Source organism: Ranitomeya imitator, chromosome 6, assembly GCF_032444005.1.
Source record: "Ranitomeya imitator isolate aRanImi1 chromosome 6, aRanImi1.pri, whole genome shotgun sequence".
In the NCBI taxonomy this organism is placed as follows: Eukaryota; Metazoa; Chordata; class Amphibia; order Anura; family Dendrobatidae; genus Ranitomeya; species Ranitomeya imitator.
The window spans coordinates 433290266-433315271 of record NC_091287.1 but is presented as its reverse complement, the minus strand read 5'-3'; the positions used below and the strand labels follow the sequence as shown (position 1 = coordinate 433315271).

At 42.8% G+C, this 25006-nt stretch overlaps 1 protein-coding gene across 2 annotated transcripts in view; it reads left to right on the top strand.

Moving 5' to 3' along the window:
- Nucleotides 1-21: 21 nt before the first annotated feature.
- The window catches only part of PLAG1 (PLAG1 zinc finger), a 64376-nt gene continuing 39391 nt past the window's right edge, over nt 22-25006 (top strand). For both annotated transcript variants that reach the window (XM_069731370.1, XM_069731369.1), the window contains exon 1: nt 22-158. The gene's annotated coding sequence lies outside the window, so the exon portion shown is untranslated. The remainder of the gene's footprint in view (nt 159-25006) is intronic.

Below are 25006 nucleotides of genomic sequence, written 5' to 3'. Positions count from 1 at the left end.
CAGCGCATACACTACAATGGCTGCTGGAGAGAGGGGAAAGCAAACAATTTCCAGGCCCGCAGCGTCCAGGCAAAAATATGGGAAAAAAATTATTAAAAAATCGGAAAGGCACCTAAACCCCGGAAATCGACCGCAGGAAGGATGTTAAGGCTCCCGCGGTGAGTTTGCGGGGGGTTTGGGCTGACGCCGCCGCCTCTGAAGCCGAGAAATCAGGGTTATTTAAATTATGGGAAAGGGGGGACGAGAAGGGGGGGAGGAGGGGGGGAAGAGAGAGGAGGAAAAAAGTTCCCGCAGCCCCCTCCTCTGCCCGGGTGCACGGGGGGCAGAGTCCCGGGGAGACGGAGCCCAGGGAAAGCCCGATCGGGGGCAGCGCTGCAGAAGGGGCTCATTTGTTATGACTTCTGCTGGTTCCGGGGCTCCCGGCACTTATGGAGTTAATTGCGAGGAGTTCTGAAAACTTTGACACAAAAAACAACAAAAGTTTTGCTGAAAGTTTTTAGTTTTTTTTTTTCTTTTCACTTAATATTGTGACAGGAGCGGGGGGAGGAGGGGACGGGGAGAGCGGGCAACAATCCGGCCGGAATTCCGCAAAAATCCCCCGGGCACCCCCGAGCCCCCAAACCTCCAACGGAGACCCCCGGGGGGCTTCACCTTCACCCGGCGCCGTGCACAGCCGCGTCCCCGGGGGTCTCCTCCCGGGAGGGGGTGCAGGGGGCTCAGGAAAGCGGTCTGCCCCCCTCCTCCTTATTAGGGGGGGCGCTGATGTCTCCGGATACCCCCAAAACCCTGAGAAAGTGGATGTGAGCCTGGATCCTGGCGGGGAGAGGGGGCTGGAGGACGGGTCACTGGGACAGCTTGTTGTCAGGATCATAAACAACCAAAATGGAGGGAGAATACGGCAGAAACCGAATGAAAATCCTAAAAAATAGTCACAACGTCCAGTTGGTTCCTGCAGGGTCTTTCTGTGAATGGATCGTGCTCCCGAGTGACCCCCTGCAGGTGACCAGTCACTGGAGGCTGCTGGGGTTTTTATAAAAATACTTTTGCCTCCCCCCCCCCCCCCCCCCAGCCTTGTGCAGAGAGAATCAGACCTCAGAGCAGAGTTTCTGTTTCGGCTTTTCCTGGTGATTTGGGCTTCATTCTGAGGATCTCTGTTGGCTTTTAATTTTTTATTATTATTATTTTTTTTTTTTAATACTCCGGACTTCTCTGATTGGGCAAGGTCCAGGCATAAGGGCAGTAATTAATGAATGTGTTTTTAAGCATTTTTTTTTTTTGGGAGGTGATGTAAGTTATCTCCCTTGTCACTTTTCTACAGGCTAAAAAAAAAAACAACTTATCTTTGCCCAGCAAGCTCTGTCCTCCCCCCACCCCTGCTGCTGCTGCTCCTGCTGCTGGGTACACTCAGCCATTGCTGGGCTCATGAGTGGAGCTGGGGAGAGTGGCATCTTCAGGTGTCTCTGCTGCTGGGTACACTCAGCCATTGCTGGGCTCATGAGTGGAGCTGGGGAGAGTGGCATCTTCAGGTGTCTCTGCTGCTGGGTACACTCAGCCATTGCTGGGCTCATGAGTGTGGAGCTGGGGAGAGTGGCATCTTCAGGTGTCTCTGCTGCTGGGTACACTCAGCCATTGCTGGGCTCATGAGTGTGGAGCTGGGGAGAGTGGCATCTTCAGGTGTCTCTGCTGCTGGGTACACTCAGCCATTGCTGGGCTCATGAGTGGAGCTGGGGAGAGTGGCATCTTCAGGTGTCTCTGCTGCTGGGTACACTCAGCCATTGCTGGGCTCATGAGTGGAGCTGGGGAGAGTGGCATCTTCAGGTGTCTCTGCTGCTGGGTACACTCAGCCATTGCTGGGCTCATGAGTGTGGAGCTGGGGAGAGTGGCATCTTCAGGTGTCTCTGCTGCTGGGTACACTCAGCCATTGCTGGGCTCATGAGTGTGGAGCTGGGGAGAGTGGCATCTTCAGGTGTCTCTGCTGCTGGGTACACTCAGCCATTGCTGGGCTCATGAGTGGAGCTGGGGAGAGTGGCATCTTCAGGTGTCTCTGCTGCTGGATACACTCAGCCATTGCTGGGCTCATGAGAGTGGAGCTGGGGAGAGTGGCATCTTCAGGTGTCTCTGCTGCTGGGTACACTCAGCCATTGCTGGGCTCATGAGTGTGGAGCTGGGGAGAGTGGCATCTTCAGGTGTCTCTGCTGCTGGGTACACTCAGCCATTGCTGGGCTCATGAGTGTGGAGCTGGGGAGAGTGGCATCTTCAGGTGTCTCTGCTGCTGGGTACACTCAGCCATTGCTGGGCTCATGAGTGGAGCTGGGGAGAGTGGCATCTTCAGGTGTCTCTGCTGCTGGGTACACTCAGCCATTGCTGGGCTCATGAGTGGAGCTGGGGAGAGTGGCATCTTGAGGTGTCTCTGCTGCTGGGTACACTCAGCCATTGCTGGGCTCATGAGTGGAGCTGGGGAGAGTGGCATCTTGAGGTGTCTCTGCTGCTGGGTACACTCAGCCATTGCTGGGCTCATGAGAGTGGAGCTGGGGAGAGTGGCATCTTGAGGTGTCTCTGCTGCTGGGTACACTCAGCCATTGCTGGGCTCATGAGAGTGGAGCTGGGGAGAGTGGCATCTTGAGGTGTCTCTGCTGCTGGATACACTCAGCCATTGCTGGGCTCATGAGTGGGGGTCTGAGCTGGGGAAGGTGGCATCTTCAGGTGTCTCTGCCCCTGCTCTCCACCTGCTGCTTGTTCAGTGTCTGCAGATAGAGCTGTATGACTGGGGATCTCTCCCACATTATAGACCTGTGTGATCCCAGGCATCCAGTATACAGTGTTATGCCCTATTAACCAGCGATGCTTTGGAAACTGTTTTGGGTTCATTTACTGGTGCGATGCTCAGTTCTTCATGACCAATTTCCGTGTAGCGCTTAAGAGCCATGTCATTGTGTAGCAATACTCCCCTGGTGACCTTCATCACGAATGCGTTGTACTGTCTCTTTAAATGGCTCCTAAAATGACACTTGGTGAAATGTGTATTATGGGTTCTGACATTTAATTAGAAATATAATATTTCAGTGGACGTTCTAGAAAGGTTTCCTGAATGTATTGTTTGTTTACAACATTCTTCATGTTTGATACCTAAGGGTCTTATTAATGTGTTCAATATCTAGTGAACGTTGCCAATTCCATTCATTAAAGTATATAACCTGCATCCCAGTCTGCTGAATCCCGGCCACCTATATGGGGAGGAACCTGTCCGCTATGTTCCTCGGTGATGTAACAATGTTGCAGTTCTTTTTCAGCCTTTGTGTGTTGTAATGTGGACACATTTCTGTCTGAGCGACATGTTAAATCACCATGTGAAGTTGGGCCTGTTCCAATCCCTTTAATTGCAGCCATGTATAGGGGACCTGCATTACGGGCACCGTGACTAAATGGCGATCATATGTATAGGCGGGAATCATTGTATTGTTTTGGGAAATTGATTAAAGCAAAAAAAATATATATATATATATATTTTTTTAAAGAATATTGTTGCCATATCTTTGATCAATAAAATGATTGTTTTATTGTAATTACCTTATGTTTATTATACTGTCTTTTTAGATGTTTATCCACCAATCCTAAATCCAGTTGTTTTAAATAGTAAAATTCTAATAGACCCGTAGAAAACGACCAGTCTATTACAATACAAACCCCATTGAGCGCTGCCCTGTAGATTTGGATAAAACACTCGATTTAGCCTGATATAATTTGCTTTATTATAGTCCAGGTTTATGCCGATTTCAAGATATTTTGTGATGACATTTTTACCATTTGTCCGCGGTTTAAATCAATATTGTCAGTGTCCTGCATCAGAGCTCTCGTTACATATTCTACAAATAATTTAATAAACTATATTAACCTTAGCTTTGTAATCTTTATTCTAATTGAAAGGAGAGAAATGTTGAATTTTAATCTTTTAATACCAAATTTACCTTTTATAAGGTCCCATTAATGCATTACATTTACCTGCTGGAACTATCGGAGGGTGATGAATTGTCGCATTTCCAGTATGAAATGGAGACTAGAGAATACAGGAATGTTTACTGATATTTCTGTTTTCTTTATTATTGGAGCAAATGAATATTTAATATCAAAACAATGTAAACTTGTTGAATAAACGAAGACATTGTATTTTCTAGAAAGAATAGACGTGGGATCTATGGTGTAACTAAGCGATAGTGTTTGCCTTCCACTCTTGGGTATTGCTCAGGATATGAGGAACCTGTTTTTAGATCTGAGCTCTGACCTGATTGGCGGCGGTTTGTGGACTTGAGATGAGAATTAGCAGCTTTCCTTTACCAATCAGATAGTGGTGTGAGTTTGGTAATGTGACACTGCTGCAACTCGGTAGAACAAGGGGAGTTCATGGCAGAGCCATTCAGCATCATTGCATTCATGGAAAGTTGCCTTTCAGTCCTGCAGCAGGGACTGGAAACCAGATCTGTGCAGCATGTGACGCCTGTAACTGTCCCTTATTGTCCTTTGCGTTACATGTTTTAATTTGGTAATTTTTTTTTTTAATTTTTCTGCCAGTAAACGTAGCCGTCTCCTTCTATACGTTATCATTATTCTGTGGTAAGGCAGCAATCATCTCATTATTGAGGCATATAATATAGTCTTGTAATGGAGACCAGTTGATCATTTTATTGCCCTGTAAAATCGCTCCGTGGCTCGTGCACCATTGATCGTTCATTATGACGTCCTATATATTTCATGTCTATTTATCTGTAGTCCTGTTTATTTAAAAATCTGAAATCTAATGTAAAAATCATATTTATACTTTATAAAATAAATGACGTAGATAAAACCTTTTTTAAAAAACTCTGCTTCCTTTATCTGGATATTTATAATCTTTACTTTCCCTACATTTTAATTAGATTTACATAATCTTTTTCTTAATATGTTGCACCAGCGTTTACTGCAAGTTGTTCTTTTTGTTTTTGTTTGTTTTTTTTGTTTGTTTTTTTTCCCTCTGCATCACTAGTTGTAGTGATCATGATTGTATCCTGTACTATTTTAAGTTATTGCAGGTGGAAGTGATAAGATAAAAACCTAAAGTCCAAGTATGGCTCTGGTCTCTAGACAAGACACAACCGAGCCTTCATTAACAGACTTGTAAATATTTACAGTTGTATTGAACCTTTTTTTATAAGGAAAACTTGTTTCCCCTCCTAAAGTTAAAGGGTTTTATAGCATTCCAGTGCACTGGATGGGAGGGCTGATACAGTGCACATATTAAGTATTCCCCAGACAGGGAAAACAAACACAATGTGGAGCCTTTTAAAGCTTATAAAGGTGTAGCAGACGATGTGTCTATGTGCAATGCTGAAAATGATTTCCTCTGGCAGAAACAAGCCTCTTCACTATAATTTAGGTCTAAAAATACAATATATGCAAGTGAAAAAGTCTGTTCAGAAACATATTAAAGAATAGAAGTTTATCCGGGGGCGGCTTCTTTATTGATGACGTTTTCTATCAAATCATTTGGGATTTATGGCGTTTTTATCAAACCTTTTTACAATGGACGCTTAGATCTCGAAAGAGAACATAGTAAAGGAAGTGGTTTCACATAAGGGTCCTGAAAGTTTTCATATGGTGCCCATAATATTCCTTTATAACGTATATGCCTCTGTAGTGGTAACTCAGTGTTGAGAAATGGTTGCGCTCTAAATCCACAAAGTGCAGAATTTCTCTAGTTCTATAAGAAGCTTAGAACAGTGCATGATTCTGCTCATATAGAAGTACATTTTTATTCACAAAGTAAGGCAAAAAGTGAATTTGTTGAGCAGTGAGTTGTAACAAATGTGACAATTCAGTAGTTAACACTTTAATATGATTTTATTTCTATTGAAAAGTATATAACTAAAACTTCCCAACTTTCATATATGTTCATAAACTGGAACTGATGTAGTATAGTATCTAAAAAAAAAAACTCTGGAGATTTTAGTGGTTATCAGCCTATGAATCACTGACTCGAATAATAAGAAATGTATCAATGAAGTGCTTGAATGATTAGCAAATGGATGAAGATTAACGATAGTATAAATGCATTGGCGAGACAGTGTGAATAATTGTCTAGAGTCGCACCAAATTGTAGTCTATAGAGAAGGGTCACATCGCTTTTTGCTTTTATTTAAAACACTTTGTTGTATTTTTTTTCTTCTTATTACAGCCTTTTTTAATACCTTTTTTTTAAAGAATTTTTGCATACGCTACTTATAGTCACCCCATGAAAAATGCTTGTCCTACGAAAATACAGTTTTAGACACTTTCTGCAATTTATATATGTCTTACAAGGAGGTCTACTCTATTCTTTGTTTTCTCTCCTGTGTTGCAGAAGATCCAGACATTGATTTACTATTGAGAGGTGGTTAAGGGTGCAATAGTTATACAATTAGGAACCTCTATGGGGACAAAGCTAATTCAACAGATGCTATTTCAATGAGGTTTGATTTATAATATCTGTTTATTTTCTCAACTACGACCCTGTTAGAAATATTTTCATATCTAAGGGATACATGATGTTTCCTTCTTATAAAATTACAATTTGCACTAGTATCTTTCTACCTGCACTTCTGTACTGCTGCACGGCAATGAGGGCTGTAATTTTCTGCAATTTACCTATAAACTTTACTGAAAGTAAATGAAAGTCTATGAAAAACATTTATTGCTCAGGACACTTGTCAGGATGGGCTCATCATTTAGTGACTCTTTAGTTAGTCTTTTGTTTTGTGTGTTTTTTTTTTTTTTATTAGGGCCAAGGGAGGTTTTACTGATTTGTTAAGTATCCATTGATTTCTGTACTGCTCTTCAGGTTTAGGAAGCAAGATTTGAGACATTAACAGATAACAAAATTTGCTGTTGAGACTGAATATTGTCCGTACAGAATTTGGTTATGAAAGTATAAGGTTATATTTTGATTCAGGAATTAAGCGTTTGGAGTTTTATAGTAACATTCTTTTGCAATCCTTTACTGTTTTGTGACAATTTTACAAGTGTATAAGCATAAGACTAAGGAGCTGTTGAAATTTCAAAGTATTAAAACATTAGTATTAGCAATAGGACATCTATATTTTTGCATAGCAAATAAGCAAGCATATGAAACAATTTGAATAACCTGCAGATAATCCGTATTCTTCTTCATGGCTGCAATTACTATATTACGGAATTGCAGCTCTTGCTATAAGTAGTCATGTCCGTCAGAGGGAAACCCATGCAATGCTCTAAGTAAATGCTGATCGGACAGGTTTCTTATGGTTCTGTAAAACGGTTTCCTCGTGTATAATCCAAGTTATTTTAGAAGTTAAAATTTTGCCTTATTTAGAAAGTTAACATCCTGAACATATACTATATATATGTATATATGTATGTATGTATACACACACATATATATATATATATATATATATATATATATATATATATATATATATATATATATACACACACACACACACATTTTAATCAATTTTTTATCAATGAATATTAGATTCCTAACATCCTTTCTCTCCCTACTCTACAATCTGTTTAGAGCAGGACTAAATAAATACAGCATCATGAAGCCAATATTCTTAGAAAATAGTTCATGTCTATTCAGTAGCCAATCAGTTCGATTGATATAGAATTTGCGCCTAACTTTCAGGAGTTTGCTGAAACTGATGAATCCTAACAATTTAAGCATTTGCTGTGTATGGATTGCCTAAAAGCCACTGCCATTTTGCCCATTGCAGAACATTGCATCAGCCGGAGAAGGCTCACTTGACCTCAAGTGTGGCAGGATAGGCTTCACCCATGATGCAATGCAGTTCTCACTTCATATGAAAGAGTCCCTCCAACTGGTTGTCCCATCAAAGCCTGTATAAAAACAGAAGCAGGGAATGCAGCTGACAATTGGTAGTTAATCTGGATAGTGAGAAGATGACAAAAGAAAGCCATAAAACATTAAATTGTACAAATGGTGTGTTCGATAGCAGAATAGTGAAGATTAGTGTGTGAGGAACAGGCTGTTGATTACCACCAGGTATTTCCACATATCCATATATTATGAGGTTAATATTATAAGGCTGTGTTTGTGTTAAAGAGCTTGAAAGTGGTTACATAAAGTCCTAGTAGACCTCAGTGTTACTGTCTTTTTGGGGCAGTCGAAGGCTTGGAAGTATTTACTATATGTCATGTCATGAAATGTAATTTTTGGTAAAAAATTTGGCAATACTGGCGAATTTGCATTTGAGGATTCACTCATCTCTACTATTAAGCTTTAATTGTTTGGTTGTATTTCTTTTATGCTCTTTTGCCTGCACTGACAAATTCTTAGAGTTGGTCCTAAAGTTTGTAGTATTTTGTCAACCTCTTGTTTAGGACATAAAATATGCTAGGATCTAAACTTTTTAGGCTCAGAAACAAGGGCTCTTGGCTGTCTTTTGACTTTTTAATATTTTGAACCACTTCTTTTCAGTTGACTTAAGGCAAAGCAGATAACAAACACAATGTAGGATACATATTCAATGGAGAAAGAGTGTTAAACATTATAACAATTGAGTCATTTCTGCCCTCACAGTAACTGACCTTCATACTGTCACTCTACTACCTGATAAAATAGTACAATGCTCTAAAATATATCTGCTGGTAATAGAAGTCGGTTAATTTGTTCTCTGTTGGGAACTCAACTGTTTAGTTGATATTGTGTTGTCTTTCTACAAAGATGCCATGTGCCACCCAAAACAGATCACGTTTGGGTTATCGCCCAATTTTTCCTAGATGACCTAGAAACTTGCATTATTTTGGAATGTGAAGGCTCACTAAGACTTTTCGCTGTAGTTTTTAGAAGGTAATGATTCTTAATTCTGGTAAACTATTCAGTAATCTGATCAATCAGAGTTAAAGATGGCGGCTAGGAACACAGGTTGTGAGGACTGTGAACAAGAATTTCTGCGGTAACACAGGTTTAATATGTTCAGTTCTAGATCAGCAGTCCAGATATCTGGTTAGCGTCCAGTTCTAGGTAGACGTCTGTGAGATGCTAAAGCTTTATCTGACGGTGTAAAACATTCGAAATTGCATTGTCAGATGCTGACTAGAGATGATCATACAATGGCATGTAAAAGTTTGGGCACCACTGCTCAAAATTAGTTATATTTTCATCTTTTACATTTTAAAAATTACAATAAGGAAAAATGAGCTGCTGCAAAAGTTTGGTCACCCGGCATGGTTAGTACCTATCCCAAAGGTTTGAACTGGGATATAAACTGGTGTGCATGCAGTGTGTAAGCAGACGTTCACACTGGCCACTGAACAGGAAAAAAAAGGACAAAGCTAATAATTGAATACCCTGCAGTAAATAATAGATAGCATAGTGCATGAAAATAATATAGGGTACTTGATTAATATGTTTTTTTATTTAAAAAAAATGCGAAAGCCATCACTTCACAGTGATCCTAATTGGGACAGTCCTACCTCTAATATTAAAAACCTTACCGTTTGTGAAGTCACATGCATGTGGATAAGGGCTGAGAAGGACTGGGCCCAACTAGTGGACACACAACCATGGGAGACCACATCAATAATGCCCAGCTCAAAGAAAAGGCAGGCCACACCTTTATATGCACATGGTGCAAACAAATTGAAAAAAAAAAAAAATGAACTGGGATATAAACTGGTGTGCATGCAGCGTGTACCTAGTTGCACCCCCTTTTGAAAATATTACAGCTTGTAAACACTTTTTATAGCCAGCCAAGTGTCTTTACATTTTTGTTTAAGGGATTTTCATCCATTCTTCCTTGGAAAGTTATTCCAGTTCTGTGATATTCCTGGGTCATCTTGCTTGCGCTGCTATTTTGAGGTCTAGCCACAGATTTTCAATGATTTTCAGATCATGGGACTTTGAGGCCCATTGCAAAACCTTCAGCTTGACCCTTTTGAGGTAGTCTATTGTAGATTTTGACTTGTCTAGGTTCATTATCCATTTGGAGAAGCCATCCTCTTTTGAACTTCAGCTTTTTTACAGATGGTGTTATGTTTGCATCAAGAATTAGTTGACATTTAATTGAATGCATTCTTCCTTCTATCTGTTCAATATTCCTATTACCATTGACTGCAACACAACTCCAAAGCAAAATTGATCCACCCCCCATGCTTAATGGTTGGCGAGATGTTCTTTTCCTGAAATTGTGTGCCCTATTTTCACAACACAAACCTTTTTTTTTTTTTTTTTTTTTTATTGTGGTCAAAGATTTCTATTATAGCCTCCATTGGTCCACAGGACTGGTTTCCAAAATACGTCAGGCTTGTTTAGATGTTCTTTTGCATACCTCTGACGCTGAATTTTATGGTGAGGACCAGGAGCGGTTTTCTTCTGATGACTTCCATTAAGGCCATATTTGTGCAGGTGTCTCTGAGCAGTAGAACAATGCACCACAACTCTATAGAGTTTGCTAAATCTTTCTGAAGGTCTTTTGCAGTGAAGCAGGGTTTGTGATGTGCTTCTCTAGCAATCCTACGAGCAGCTCTTGCTGAAATTTTGCTTGGTCTAGAAGACGTTATCTTGACCTTCACTGTTCCTGTTAACTGCCATTTCTTATTTACATTTCAAAATGAGGAAAGGGCAGCTTGAAAACACTTTGCTATCTTCTTATAGCCCTCTCTTGCTTTGTAGATCTCCACCATTTTCAGAGTGCTAGGCAGCTGTTTAGAAGAACCCATGGTGGCTGTTTTTTGGCACAAGTTTAGAGGAGGCTGGATTTTTCTAAAGCTGGGAAATTTGCATCACCTGGCCTTTCCCAACGGTGGTTGTGAACTGTCTAATTAAGGTCTGAAACATTGGTCAAAGTTATCTGAGCACACAAATCTCCAAGGGTGCCCAAACTCTTGCGTCTGTCCATTTTACCTTTTTGTAATTTTTAAAATAAAAAAGATGACCTTTATAGCTTTGCGCCTAAAATACAAAGGAAATGTGGCATCTTTAACTTTAGGCCTTTTAGAGATCATTTCATCTTCAACTTGCTTAACTGTTCACAATGACAGTAATCTTGACCAAGGGTGTCCTAACTTTTTCATGCCACTGGATATTAGAAAATATTAGTGTTTGCTATTTAATACACTTATTGAAATTAGAATGCATTTACGCATAATTATCTTTGTTATGCCTCATTTCGCTTCTAATTCAATTTGATTAATTGTACAAAAATGCTCATCAGTTTTAGATGAAAGAAACAATTATTTTTGAAATGTGTTTATAAACTATTTTAGCATAAATAAAGCTTCAGTGGTGATTAAAGAAGATAAAATAATTGAAATTGGGCAAAATTAAAAATCCCCTTTCACTAGCAAGTTTTACATTTAGGCTAGATCTCCTTTTAATCTTGTTGATCTGGATGCTAATTTGAATAAAGGTATAATTATTCATAAGTGTTTTCTAGCTTTTCTATACAGTGGTTATTCTACTTGTGCATTAAGTCTTCCCACTTTTATAGTATGCCGTCTAAAAAACGTGATTATATGATTGTTCATCAGCACCCCACCTGTTTAAAAGTGGCAGCGGAGGTATCTGGCGGCTTCTCACCCTTCCTCTTCCATGAAGGTTAATATCCTCGTTTTGCTGAACGTGTTAATGGAGTGAGAGGTGATTTGAGTAAGGGAATTTCTAGCCAAAAAAACTTATGTCTGGCAATTACTTCTAATGTATATGTTTTACTTAAGTGTTAAAATATGTCAATTACAAATTATAATGCTATAAAAATAAAAATTGTTACATATATCCAGGCTCATGGACATAGAATTCTTGGGTTAAGCTGTGGTTTACTTGTGGCTTTTTTGCGTTACTTATCACACAGTTTGAGATCACCATCTACAGCAGATTAGGATAGAGGGGATTATTAATTTTTCGTTATAGTAGTTCATTTATCTAACTTCAGTTTCAAGGGAATCTGTCATCAGAAAATGTTTTATTGTTTAAAACAAATTTTTGTGTTAAGTTTTTTTTAACTCAAATTTGGCAGTGTTGTGTGTTTTTTGTTTTCTCTTCTCATATCCCATCTTAAAAAAAAAAAAGTAACCATTTTGCAACGTTCACACTATCTATTGGGGCTTTTTTACACGAACTTGCTGTTCCTTTAGGAAATCTACATGTATATTAGGAGCAATGAAAATACATTGGCCATTCTTTTTTGTATTGAATAATCTAATGAGCATTTGTAAAGGTTATTGTGAAGAGAGGGGAAGGAGGTGAGCTGTGACATAGCTCAGGATGCACCAAACACAATAGTTTATCAGCTGTATATAGAGGTTTTACAAGTCATTGTATTCCTGCCTCTTCTGATAAGGAAACTGCTGTAATCTTCTTGAAAGGACAAGAAGTGCAAGTTTAAAATATTTATATATACAGTTGTGTAAAAGTGTTTGTCCCCTCCCTGATTTCTTAATCTCTTGCATGTTTGTCACACTTTAATGTTTAAGATCATCAAATATATTTAAATATTAGACAAAGATAAAACAAGCAAGCACAAAATACAGTTTTTAAATTTAAGGTCCTTATTATTAACCCCTTCATGACCCAGCCTATTTTGACCTTAAAGACCTGGCCGTTTTTTGCAATTCTGACCAGTGTCCCTTTATGAGGTAATAACTCAGGAACGCTTCAACGAATCCTAGCGGTTCTGAGATTGTTTTTTCGTGACATATTGGGTTTCATGTTAGTGGTAAATTTAGGTCGATAATTTTTGCATTTATTTGTGAAAAAAATGGAAATTTGGCTAAAATTTTGAAAATTTTGCAATTTTCAAATTTTGAATTTTTATTCTGTTAAACGAGAGTTATGAGACACAAAATAGTTAATAAAGTAACATTTCCCACATGTCTACTTTACATCAGCACAATTTTGGAACCAAAATTCTTTTTTGCTAGGAAGTTATAAGGGTTAAAACTTGACCAGCGATTTCTCATTTTTACAGCAAAATTTACAAAACCATTTTTTTTTAGGGACCACCTCACATTTGAAGTCAGTTTGAGGGGTCTATGTGGCTAAAATACCCAAAAGTGACACCATTCTAAAAACTGCACCCCTCAAGGTACACAAAACCACATTCAAGAAGTTTATTAACCCTTCAGGTGCTTCACAGCAGCAGAAGCAACATGGAAGGAAAAAATGAACATTTAACTTTTTAGTCACAAAAATGATGTTTTAGCAACAATTTTTTATTTTCCCAAGGGTAAAAAGAGAAACTGGACACCAAAAGTTATTGTACAATTTGTCCTGAGTACACCGATACCCCATATGTGGGGGGGAACCACTGTTTGGGCGCACGACAGGGCTCAGAAGGGAAGGAGCGCCATTTGACTTTTTCAATGAAAAATTGGCTCCAATCTTTAGCGGACACCATGTCGCGTTTGGAGAGCCCCTGTGTGCCTAAACATTGGAGCTCCCCCACAAGTGACCTCATTTTGGAAACTAGACCCCCCAAGGAGCTTATCTAGATGCATAGTGAGCACGTTGAACCCCCAGGTGCTTCACAAATTGATCTGTAAAAATGAAAAAGTACTTTTTTTTCACAAAAAATTTATTTTAGCCTCAATTTTTTCATTTTCACATCGGTAACAGGATAAAATGTATCCTAAAATGTGTTGGACAATTTCTCCTGAGTACATCGATTCCTCATATGTGGTCAGAAACCACTGTTTGTGCACACGGCAGGGCTCGGAAGGGAAGGAGCGCCATTTGACTTTTTGAATGAAAAATTAGCTCCAATCATTAGCGGACACCATGTCGCGTTTGGAGAGCCCCTGTGTGCCTAAACATTGGAGCTTCCCCACATGTGACCCCATTTTGGAAACTAGACCTCTCAAGGAACTAATCTAGATGTGTGGTGACCACTTTAAACCCTCAAGTGCTTCACAGAAGTTTATAACGCAGAGCCGTGAAAATAAAAAATCATTTTTCTTTCCTCAAAAATTATTTTTTACCCCACAATTTTTTATTTTTACAAGAGTAACAGGAGAAATTGGACATGAAAAGTTGTTGTCCAGTTTGTCCTGAGTACGCTGATACCCCATATGTTGGGGGGAACCACTGTTTGGGCACACATCGGGGCTCTGAAGAGAAGTAGTGACTTTTGAAATGCAGACTTTGATGGAATGGTCTGCGGTTGTCACGTTGCGTTTGCAGAGCCCCTGATGTGCCTAAACAGTAGAAACCCCCCACAAGTGACCCCTCTTTGGAAACTAGACCCCCAAAGGAACTTATCTAGATATGTGGTGAGCACTTTGAACCCCCCAAGTGCTTAACGGACGTTTACAACGCAGAGATGTGAAAATAAAAAATCATGTTTCTTTTCTCAAAAATGATGTTTTAGCAAGCAATTTTTTTATTTTCACAAGGGTAACAGGAGAAATTGGACCCCAATAGTTGTTGCTGAGTTTGTCCTGAGTACACTGATACCCAATATGTGTGGGTAAACCACTGTTTGGGCACACGTTGGGGCTCGGAAGGGAAGTAGTGACTTTTGAAATGCAGACTTTGATGGAATGGTCTGCGGGCGTCACGTTGCGTTTGCAGAGCCCCTGATGTGCCTAAACAGTAGAAACCCCCTACAAGTGACCCCATTTTGGAAACTAGACCCCCCAAGGAACTTATCTAGATATGTTTTGAGCACTTTGAACCCCCAAGTGCTTCACAGAAGTTTACAACGCAGAGCCGTGAAAATAAAAAAATCATGTTTCTTTCCTCAAAAATTACGTTTTAGCAAGCAATTTTTTAATTGCCCAGTTTGTCCTGAGTATGCTGTTACCCCATATGTGGGGGTAAACTACTGTTTGGGCGCACGTCGGGGCTCGGAAGGGAGGGAGCACCATTTGACTTTTTGAATGCAAGATTGACTGGAATCAATGGTGGCGCCATGTTGCATTTGGAGACCCCTGATGTGCCGTAACAGTGGAAACCCCTCAATTCTAACTCCAACACTAACCCCAACACACCCCTAACCCTACTCCCAACTGTAGCCATAACCCTAATCACAACCCTAACCCCAACACACCCCTAACCCTAATCCCAACCCTAATCCTAACCCTAATCCCAACCCTAACCCCAACACACCCCTAACCATAACCCTAACCACAGCTTAATCTTAACCCTATTTCCAACCCTAGCCCTAATTCCAACCCTAAGGCTGTGCCCACGTTGCGGATTCGTGTGAGATTTTTCCGCACCATTTTTGAAAAATCCGCAGGTAAAAGACACTGCATGTTACCTGCGGATTTACCGCGGATTTCCAGTGGTTTTTTTTTGTGTGCGGATTTCGCCTGTGGATTCTTATTGAGGAACAGGTGTAAAACGCTGCGGAATCCTCACAAAGAACTGACATGCTGCGGAAAATACAACACAGCGTTTCCGCGCGGTATTTTCCGCACCATGGGCACAGCGGATTTGGTTTTCCATAGGTTTACATGGTACTGTAAACCTGATGGAAAACTGCTACGAATCCACAGCGGCCAATCCGCTGCAGATCCGCAGCCAAATCTGCTGCAGATCCGCAGCCAAATCCGCACCGTGTGCACAAAGCCTAATTCTAACCCTAGCCCTAGTTCTAACCCTAATTCTAGCCGTAACCCAAACCCTAACCCTAAGGCCAGGTTCACATTGCGCTACCAGCAGCCCGTTCAGCAAATAGGCTAAAGGGCTGCTGCTAGCGCAAGTGCCGACGTTTGCATCACGCTAGCGCAGATAGAGCATCTGCTAGCTCTATCTGCGCTAGCAGTGACGGACCCGGAAAAACGCTGCAGCCCGCGTCTCCGGGTCCGTCACTCAATGTGGGCGTGCGCTAGTGATGCATCCGACATTGCTGTCAATGGCGGCCGTAACGGACTACATTACACCGCGTTTATGCCGTGGTGTAACGTAGTCCGTCTAATGGACTGCTTAGAAGCAGTGTGAACTAACCCTAATCCTATAGTGGGGCAAAGGAAAAAAAAATTCTTTATTTTATTTTTGTCCCTACCTATGGGGGTGATAAAGGGAGGGTTTATTATTTTTTTTTATTTTGAACGCTGTGATAGGTTCTATCACAGCGATCAAAATGTACTTGTAACAAGACTGCCGGCCGACAGATTCCTCGGGCGCACTGCGCATGCGCCTGCCATTTTCCAAGATGGCGGCGCCCATGCAGCAGCCGGATGAACACCGAGAGGGACACGGGAGGTCGGTAAGTATGATGGGGGGGGATCAGACAGCGGGGGGGGGCGGACAGGAGGACGGAGGGGAGCGGAGGACCGGAAATGACAGGACAGAGGAAGGAGGGAAGCAGATCGGTGGCGGTGAGGGGGTCAGATCACGATCTCCAGCCATGGCTGATGCTATTGCAGCATCGGCCATGGCTGGATTGTAATATTTCACCAATTTTCATTGGTGAAATATTACTATCGCTCTGATTGAAAGTGAAAGTGAAACGTCACTTTCAAGAGCCAATCGGAGCGATCGTAGCCACGGGGGGGGGGTGAAGCCACCCCCCCCTGGGCTAAAGTACAACTCCCCCTGTCCCTGCAGGCCGGGTGAAATTACAGTTAACCCTTTCACCCGGCCTGCAGGAGCCCAATCTGGCCATGACGCATATGCTGCGTCACAGGTCGGATTGGCACAGGTTTTCATGATGCATACGGTGCGTCAAAGGTCGGGAAGGGGTTAAGGGATAAAGAAATCCAAACCTACAGGGCCCCTTTGTGAAAAAGCGTTTGCCCCCTAAACCTAATACTGGTTGGGTGATCCTAAGCAACTACAACTACAATGAAGCGTTTGCGATAACTGGCAATACGTCTTTAACAAAACTCTGAAGGAAGTTTGGCCCACTCATCTTTGCATAACTGTTATAATTCAGCCCCATTGGAGGGTTTCCGAGCATGAACTAACTTTTGAAGGTCATGCCACAGCATCTCAATCGGATTAAGGTCAGGAGTTTGACTAGGCCACTCTAAAGTCTTAAGTTTGTTTTGCTTTTTAAGCCATTCAGAGGTGGACTTGCCGATGTGTTTTGGATCATTGTCCTGCTGCATAACCCATGTATGCTTCAGCTTGAGGTCACAAACAGCCAGACCTTGTCCTTCAGGATTTTTGGTAGCCAGCAGAATTCATGGTTCCATTTACCACAGCAAGTTTTCCAGGTCCTGAAGCAGCAAAGCAGCCCCAGACCATCACACTACCACCACCATATTTTACTGTTGGTATGATGCTCCTTTTCTGAAATGCTGTGTTACTTCTATGCCATACCAGATGTAATGGAACATTTATTTTCCAAAAAGTTCAAGTTCTGTCTCGTCAGTCCACAGAGTATTCTCCAAAAAGTCTTGGGGATCATCAAGATGTTTTCTGGCAAAACTGAGACAAGCCTTTGTGTTTTTTTTGTTTTTTTTTGCTCAGCAGTGGTTTTCATCATGTAACTCTTCCATGCAGGCCATTTTGTCGAGTCTCTTAACTGAGGCTTGCAGTTCTTTGGATGTTGTGGGGTCGTTTGTAACCTCTTGAATGAGTTGTCGCTACGCTCTTTGGGTAATTTTGGTTGGCTGGCCACTTTTGGGAAGATTCACCACTGTTCCATGTTTTCACCATTAGTGGATAATGGTTCGCTGGAGTCCCAAAGCTTTAGAGATTGCTTTATAACCTTTTCTAGACTGATAGATCTCAATTACTTTGTTTCTCATTTGTTCCAGAATTTCTTTGGATCACGGTATGATGTCTAGCTTTTTGAGGATCTTTCAGTCTAGTCACTTTGTCAGGCAGGTCCTATTAAAGTGATTTATTGATTGAAAACAGGTGTGGCAGTAATTACACTGCATGCAGAATTATTAGGCAAGTTGTATTTTAGAAGATTATTTTTATTATTGATCAACAACTATGTTCTCAATCAACCCAAAAGACTCATAAATATCAAAGCTTAATATTTTTGGAAGTTGGAGTGGTTTTTTTTTAGATTTGGCTATCTTAGGAGGATATCTGTTTGTGCAGGTAATTATTACTGTGCAGAATTATTAGGCCACTTAATAAAAACCAAATATATTCCCATCTCTTGTTTATTTTCACCAGGTAAACCAATATAACTGCACAGCATTTAGAAATAAACATTTCTGAAATGCAAACACAAAACCCCCCAAAAATAGTGACCAATATAGCCACCTTTCTGTATGATGACACTCAACAGCCTTCCATCCATAGATTCTGTCAGTTGCTTTATCTATTTACGATCAACATTGCGTGCAGCAGCCACCACAGCCTCCCAGACACTGTTCCGAGAGGTGTACTGTTTTCCCTCCCTCTAGATCTCACATTTTATGAGGAACTAAAGGTTCTCTATGGGGTTCAGATCAGGTGAACAAGGGGGCAATGTCATTATTTTTTCTTCTTTGAGACTTTTATTGGCCAGCCACGCTGTGGAGTAGTTGGAGGCATGTGATGGAGCATTGTCCTGCATGAAAATCTTTTTTTTTCTTGAACGATACCGACTTCTTCCTGTACCACTGCTTGAAGAAGTTGTCTTCCAGAAACTGGCAGTAGGTCTGGGAGTTGAGCTTCACTGCATCCTCAACCCAAAAAGGTCCCACAAGTTCATCTTTGATGATACCAGCCCATACCAGTACCCCACCTCCACCTTGCTGGCATCTGAGTCGGAGGGGAGCTCTCTGCCTTTTACTGATCCAGCCTCTGGCCCATCCATCTGGCCCATCAAGAGTCACTCATTTCATCAGTCCATAAAACCTTTAAAAAGTCAGTTTTAAGATATTTGTTGGCCCAGTCTTGACCTTTTATCTTATGTTTCTTGCTCAAAGGTGGTCGTTTTTCAGCCTTCCTTACCTTGGCCATGTCCCTGAGTATCGCACACCTTGTTCTTTTTGTTACTCCAGTAATGTTGCAGCTTTGAAATATGGCAAAACTGGTGGCAAATGGCATCTTGGACGCTTTACGCTTGATTTTCCTCAATTCATGGGCAGTTATTTTGCGCCTTTTTTTGCCCAACGCGCTTCTTGCGACCCTGTTAGCTATTTGCCATGAGACGCTTGATTGTTTGGTGATCACGCTTCAAAAGTTTGGTATTTTCAAGACTGCTGCATCCCTCTGCAAGACATCTCACAATTTTGGACTTTTCAGAGCCCGTCAAATCTCTCTTCTGACCCTTTTTGCCAAAGGAAAGGAAGTTGCCTAATAATTAAGCACACCTTATATAGAGTTTTGATGTCGTTAGACAACACCCCTCCTCATTACAGAGATGCACATCACCTGATTTACTTGGTAGTTGGCTCTCAAGCCTGAACAGCTTGGAGTAGGACAACATGTATAAAAAGTATCATGTGATCAAAATACAACTTGCCTAATAATTGTTCACACAGTGTAAGCATGAGTGTGGCTATGGAATTTGATCTCCACTTCCCAAAGATGTGATAAACCACAGTTAATTTATGTTTTAAGGGGGATGCCATCACTTTTTCATACATGGCCTTGTAGGTTTGGATTTATTTTTCTCTGAATAATAAAGACCTCCCTTTTAAAAACTGCATTTTGTAATTACGTGTTCTCTTTGTCTAATATTTAAATTTGTTTAGTGATCTGAAGCATTTTGTAACGCCCTAGAGTGGACCCTCACGGATATGGTACCTTCCCTGGGGGAGCTGAACCTAGTGATCCAACCCCTATACAGGGATCGCCAGGGACAAACCCAGGGGTCACAAATACCACCACTGCAACTACCGAGAGGGTGGCTCGTAGGGGCAAGGATTAGGAAGGCACAGAGAGTAGCAGCTCGTAGATTCGTGACGAGTCACTGGGCGCAGGGTAACCAGGTGTTCAGGCAAGCGAGGGATAGGTCCTGGGGCTACTGGAGTTAAGCTGGGCATGCGGAGCAGGACCCGGGAGCATTAGGAGATGCTTAGGCGGCAGGCAGCATCCTATGATGGCCAAGGGGCATGCGCAAGCTCCGAGAACCAAGAGAACAGGAAGAGCTGCAGAGGGAGAGGTATGGTGAAGTCTCCGACTTGCAGAATGCAGGGATGCCGGAGGCACAGTAAGCAGGGCAGGGTGAAAGGCTGAGGGGCAGCAGGAGAGGATCTAACAGTACCCCCTCCCTTACACCCCCTCTTCCTAAGACCGTAAAGGAACCTCCCCAGAACACGAGGTGCATTGATGTTCTCCAGCAGTTCCCAAGATCTCTCCTCCGGACCAAAGCCCTTCCAGTCAATAAGAAGAAAGTTTTGCCTCTAACCTTCTTCATAGCAAGCACATTCCTCAAAGACATTCTCATTGCTGATAGTCGGGGAAGCAGTACAAGGAGAAGAACGAATAAGTACCATGGGTATAAGGAGGGATACATGAAAGGCATTAGGAATCTGAAACGAGGCAGGCAACTTAAATTTGTAGTCAACGTGATTAATCCATCCCAAGATCTCGAAGGGACCAATGTAACGTGGACCTAACTTGTAGGATGGAATATTCAGCCTAATGTATTTGGACGAAAGACAGACTTTATCGCCAGAGAGGTAAGAATGTGAGTCCAAACTTTTATCAGTATGTCTCTTCATCCTACTGGAAGCCTTTTCAAGATGACTTTTGGTCTCCTCCCATATCTTAGAAAACCCCAAGGACAGAGTGCCGGCTGCCGGAATGCCCGAGTCCGGGGAAAGCGGAAGAGGCATACCAGGATGTTGTCTGAAGACAATAAGAAAAGGAGACTTGATAGGAAACACACTAGAGTGATTTTTATACGCAAAATCTGCCCAAGGGAGAAGACTGACCCAGTCGTCTTGATGAGCATTAGCAAAGTTTTGAAGATAGGAAGTTAAGACCTGGTTAATTTGCTCCACTTGACCATTGGTCTGGGGATGATATGCAGAGGAGAAGTCCAAGATTATGTCCATAAGCTTGCAGAGCGCCCTCCAGAACCAGGAAGTGAATTGAACTCCCCTGTCTGATACGATGTGTTGAGGAAATCTGTGGAGTCTGAAGATGTGATTGATGAAAAATCTTCACCAACTCAGGAGCGGAAGGCAAAGGACAAAGTGAGCCATCTTGGAAAAGCGATTTATGACCACCAAAATAAATGTACAATCGGAGGAACAGGGAAGGTCAGTAATAAAGTCCATAGCTATATGTTGCCAGGGAGCCGATGGAACCGGGAGGGGAAGCAGATGTCCTGATGGCAATTGACTAGGGATCTTGTTCCTAGCGCAGGATGGCAAGAAGCAACAAACTCTTTGATATCTTGGTGAAAAGAAGGCCACCAATAGTAACGGGAGACGAGAGAGTGTCTTCTTCAGCCCAGCATGACCAGCAAATTTAGATGAATGTCCCCATAGCAGAACCTTTCCTCTGTCCTCTGACACAAACGTCTTACCAGGCGGAAGTCTCGTCAGGCTTAAGGGAGCCGCAGTGATAATCTTGGAAGGATCGTTAATGTGTGACGGCTCCTCCTCATCAGATGGCTGGAAGGACCACTACAGATCATCAACCTTGACGTTCTTACTGCCTGGCTGGAAGTGGAGCTCAAAGTCAAAACGGGCGAAGAGCAGAGACCACCTGGCCTGCCGGGGATTGAGCCTTTGAGCGGATTGGAGATAGGCCAGGTTTTTATGGTTGATGAAGATTACAAAAGGATGTACAGCTCCCTCGTGAAGATACCGCCATTCTTCCAAAGCCAATTTTATGACCAACAACTTACGGTCTTGAATAATTGCGTTCAGGTGCAGAAAATGCTTTGGGGAGAAATCCACAGGTGACTTACCATCCTCAGGACTTCTGGGAGAGCACAGCATTGGTTTCCGTGGAAGAGGTGTCTACCTCAAGAATGAATTGTCTATTAACCTCTGGTTGATGTATTGCAGGAGCCGCTGCAAAGGATCACTTCAGGGTCAGAAAGTCGTTCTCGGCGTCCAGACCAGACATTTGGATTAGCTCCCTTTCAGATAAGTGCCGAGATAAGCATGGTCAACGAGGAAAAATGAGGAATGAACTGCCTGTAGTAAGGAACCATTGGATGGCCCTATTCCCGAGAGGTCGCGGCCAGTTGAGGATGGCGGACACTTTCTCTGGGTCCATCCTTAAGCCAGTGTCTGAGATAACATACCCCAGGAAGGGTAAGGATGTTTGTTCAAAAACACACTTCTCGAACTTGGCGTACAGACCAGGGAGGAGATGTAGGGTGGTGCTGAGCCATGGAGTGCTTTGTGGATGAGGGTAATAGTGTTGTACTGGATTCTGGAGTGGATGGGTAACCAGTGTAATGATTGGCACAAGGTAGAGGCATCGGTATAATGATTGGTGAGGAATATGATCCTGGCAGCGGCATTCAGGACAAATTGGAGAGGGGAGAGTTTGGTAAGAGGGAGGCCGATTTAGTAGAGAGTTACAATAGTACAGACGAGAATGAATGAAACAGTAAGAGTTTTTGCAGATTCGAAAGTAAGAAAAGGGCAAATTCTAGAAATGTTTTTGAGACACAGATAAGAAGAGATTCTCCCTCAATCACTGCAATACTTGACGAACATTCCTTCTATGGGACGGTAGATCTGGAGAGAAGACAAGAATATTGTCCAGGTACACCACAACACAGGAGTATAAGAGGTCCCGGAAAATGTCATTGACAAATTCCTAAAATACCACGGGAGCATTGCAGAGGCCGAAGGGCATGACCAAATATTCGTAATACCCATCCCGCATGTTGAAGTCGGTCTTCCATTCATCCCCGGAGCGAATGCGGATCAGGTTGTAAGCACCACGAAGATCTAATTTAGTGAAGATCTAATTTAGTGAAGATCTGTGCCTCCCTTAAACGATCAAAGAACTCTGGGATAAGCGGTATAGGGTACTTGTTCTTGATAGTGATACAATTCAAGTCTCTGTAATCTATACAGGGACAAAGAGAGCCGTCCTTTTTGACAAAAAAAAACTTGGGTTTGCAGGGGAGGAAGATGTCCGGATAAACCTCCTGGCCAGATTCTCCTGAAGATATTCAGACATAGCCTGAGTCTCAGCAGGGGATAAAGGACAGATTCTTCCTCTGGGGGGTGTGGAACTGGTTGTTAGCTCTATCGGACATTCATATTGCCAATGAGGTGGAAGATTCTCTGCCTCCTTGTTAAAGACCTCCACATAAGACCAATAGGCAGATGGTAGACCAGAGGGAGCAGATGAAGGCTGTGGAGAACATGCAGGTCGGACAGCCTGAAGACACTGCTCATGGCAGAGCTGTCCCCTTCGAAGCATGTCACCTGAGCGCCAATTGAGAATGGGTTCATGAGCCCTTAGCCCAAGCAGACCGAGAAGGAGGGCATATGAGAGATTGTGCAGGACATAGAAGGCTATCCTTTCGATGCAAATCTCCAACCTGCAACTTCACCTCTTCAGTAACCATCGTGATGGTCTGCTACAACGGTCTGCCGTCCACCGATGCAATCAGACGTGCATGCTCCAGAGAGATGATAGGAATCCGATACTGATTATCCTCTTCAAGCTTCATGAAGTTTTCTGCCGCGCCCAAATCCACAGAAGCCACCACAGATTATTGTCTCTTGACAAAGGATCACCTGTACGGACAAGGTAAGGGGTAGAGTGGAATCATACACACCTAGGGAAGCCTCTCTTACCTGTCCTAGGTGGAGAAGTTTCCCGGCCTCTCTGGACAGTAGCGGAGCAGATGAGATGCACTAACGCAATAAAAGCACAAGCCCTGTGCAAGTCTCTCCAGCACTGATCCGCCAATTTGAGCCAATCTACTTGCATCAGTTCAGGTACAGTAGCAGAGGTAGATACTGTAGGTTGCAAGCTGAGCTGCCTGTGAAGGGAAGCAGAAGGTCGAACAGATCTATTCTCCTGGGCTGACTCGCGGGAGCGCTCCTGGAAACGCAGGCCAATGCATGTGCCAAGGGAGATTAGGTCTTCAAGAGTAGTAGGAATATCCTGACCGGCAAGTTCATCTTTAATTTGGCTCAACAGACCACGCCAGAAGGCCCCAACCAGTGCCTCGTCATTCCATCCCTACTCAGAGGACGAGTTGCAGAAGCATATAGCATATTGCCCGACCGTGAGAGTCCTTTGATGGAGATTGAAGATAGATTCAGTCGCGGAGGCGACCAGGCCTGGCTCGTCGAATGGTCGGCAGCTGAGACTATAGGATCATCTCGCTTCCATAGAGGATTAACCCAAGCCAGAGCCTCTCCCTCCAATTGGGAGACCACGAAAGCCACTTTAGCCCGGTCAGTGGGATATTGCAGAGGTAACAGTTCAAAGTGAAGGCGACACTGGTTAAGGAAACCTCTGCTAATCTTGAGATCACCACCATACCTAGGCGGCTTTCCAAGGCGAGGTGGGGGATTCGGTACGGAGACAGGATCTGGATATGGCCTGAGCTGAGGCTGTAGCAGCAGACTGAAGGTTATACAGACGATCATCCACCGAAGCCATATAACTCAGCATGCGGGACTATGTATCTCGCTGCTGAGTGAGTTCCTGCTGTAGACTTGCAAGCTCCGTTGCATTTACCGGATCAGCGGCCTGCAGCGAAGTCAATCGAGATTCCATAGACTGCATGAAAGTCATAATGTGGTTTTGATTGTTGCGCAGGTAAGCTAGCTCTTCATGAGCAAAGAACGAAGCACCGACAGAGTCCATGGCCTAATTTTTCTATAACGCTTTTGGGAGGAGAGCACCCTAGAATGGATCCTCAGGGCCGCAGTACCGAACCTCCCCTGGGTGAGCTGAACCTAGTGATCTGACCCCTATACGGGGATCATCAAGGGCAAGCCCAGGGGTCCCAAATGCCACAATTGCTGTTACCGAGAAGGTGTTTCGTAGGGGCAAGGATTAGGAAGGCTCGGAGGGTAGCAGCGCTCAGATTCATGGTGAGCCACTGGGCGCAGGGTAACCAGGTATTCAGGCAAGTGAGGGATAGGTCCTAGGGCTACTGGAGTTAAGCTGGGCTTGCGGAGCAGTACCCGGGAGCCACCAGAGATGCTTAGG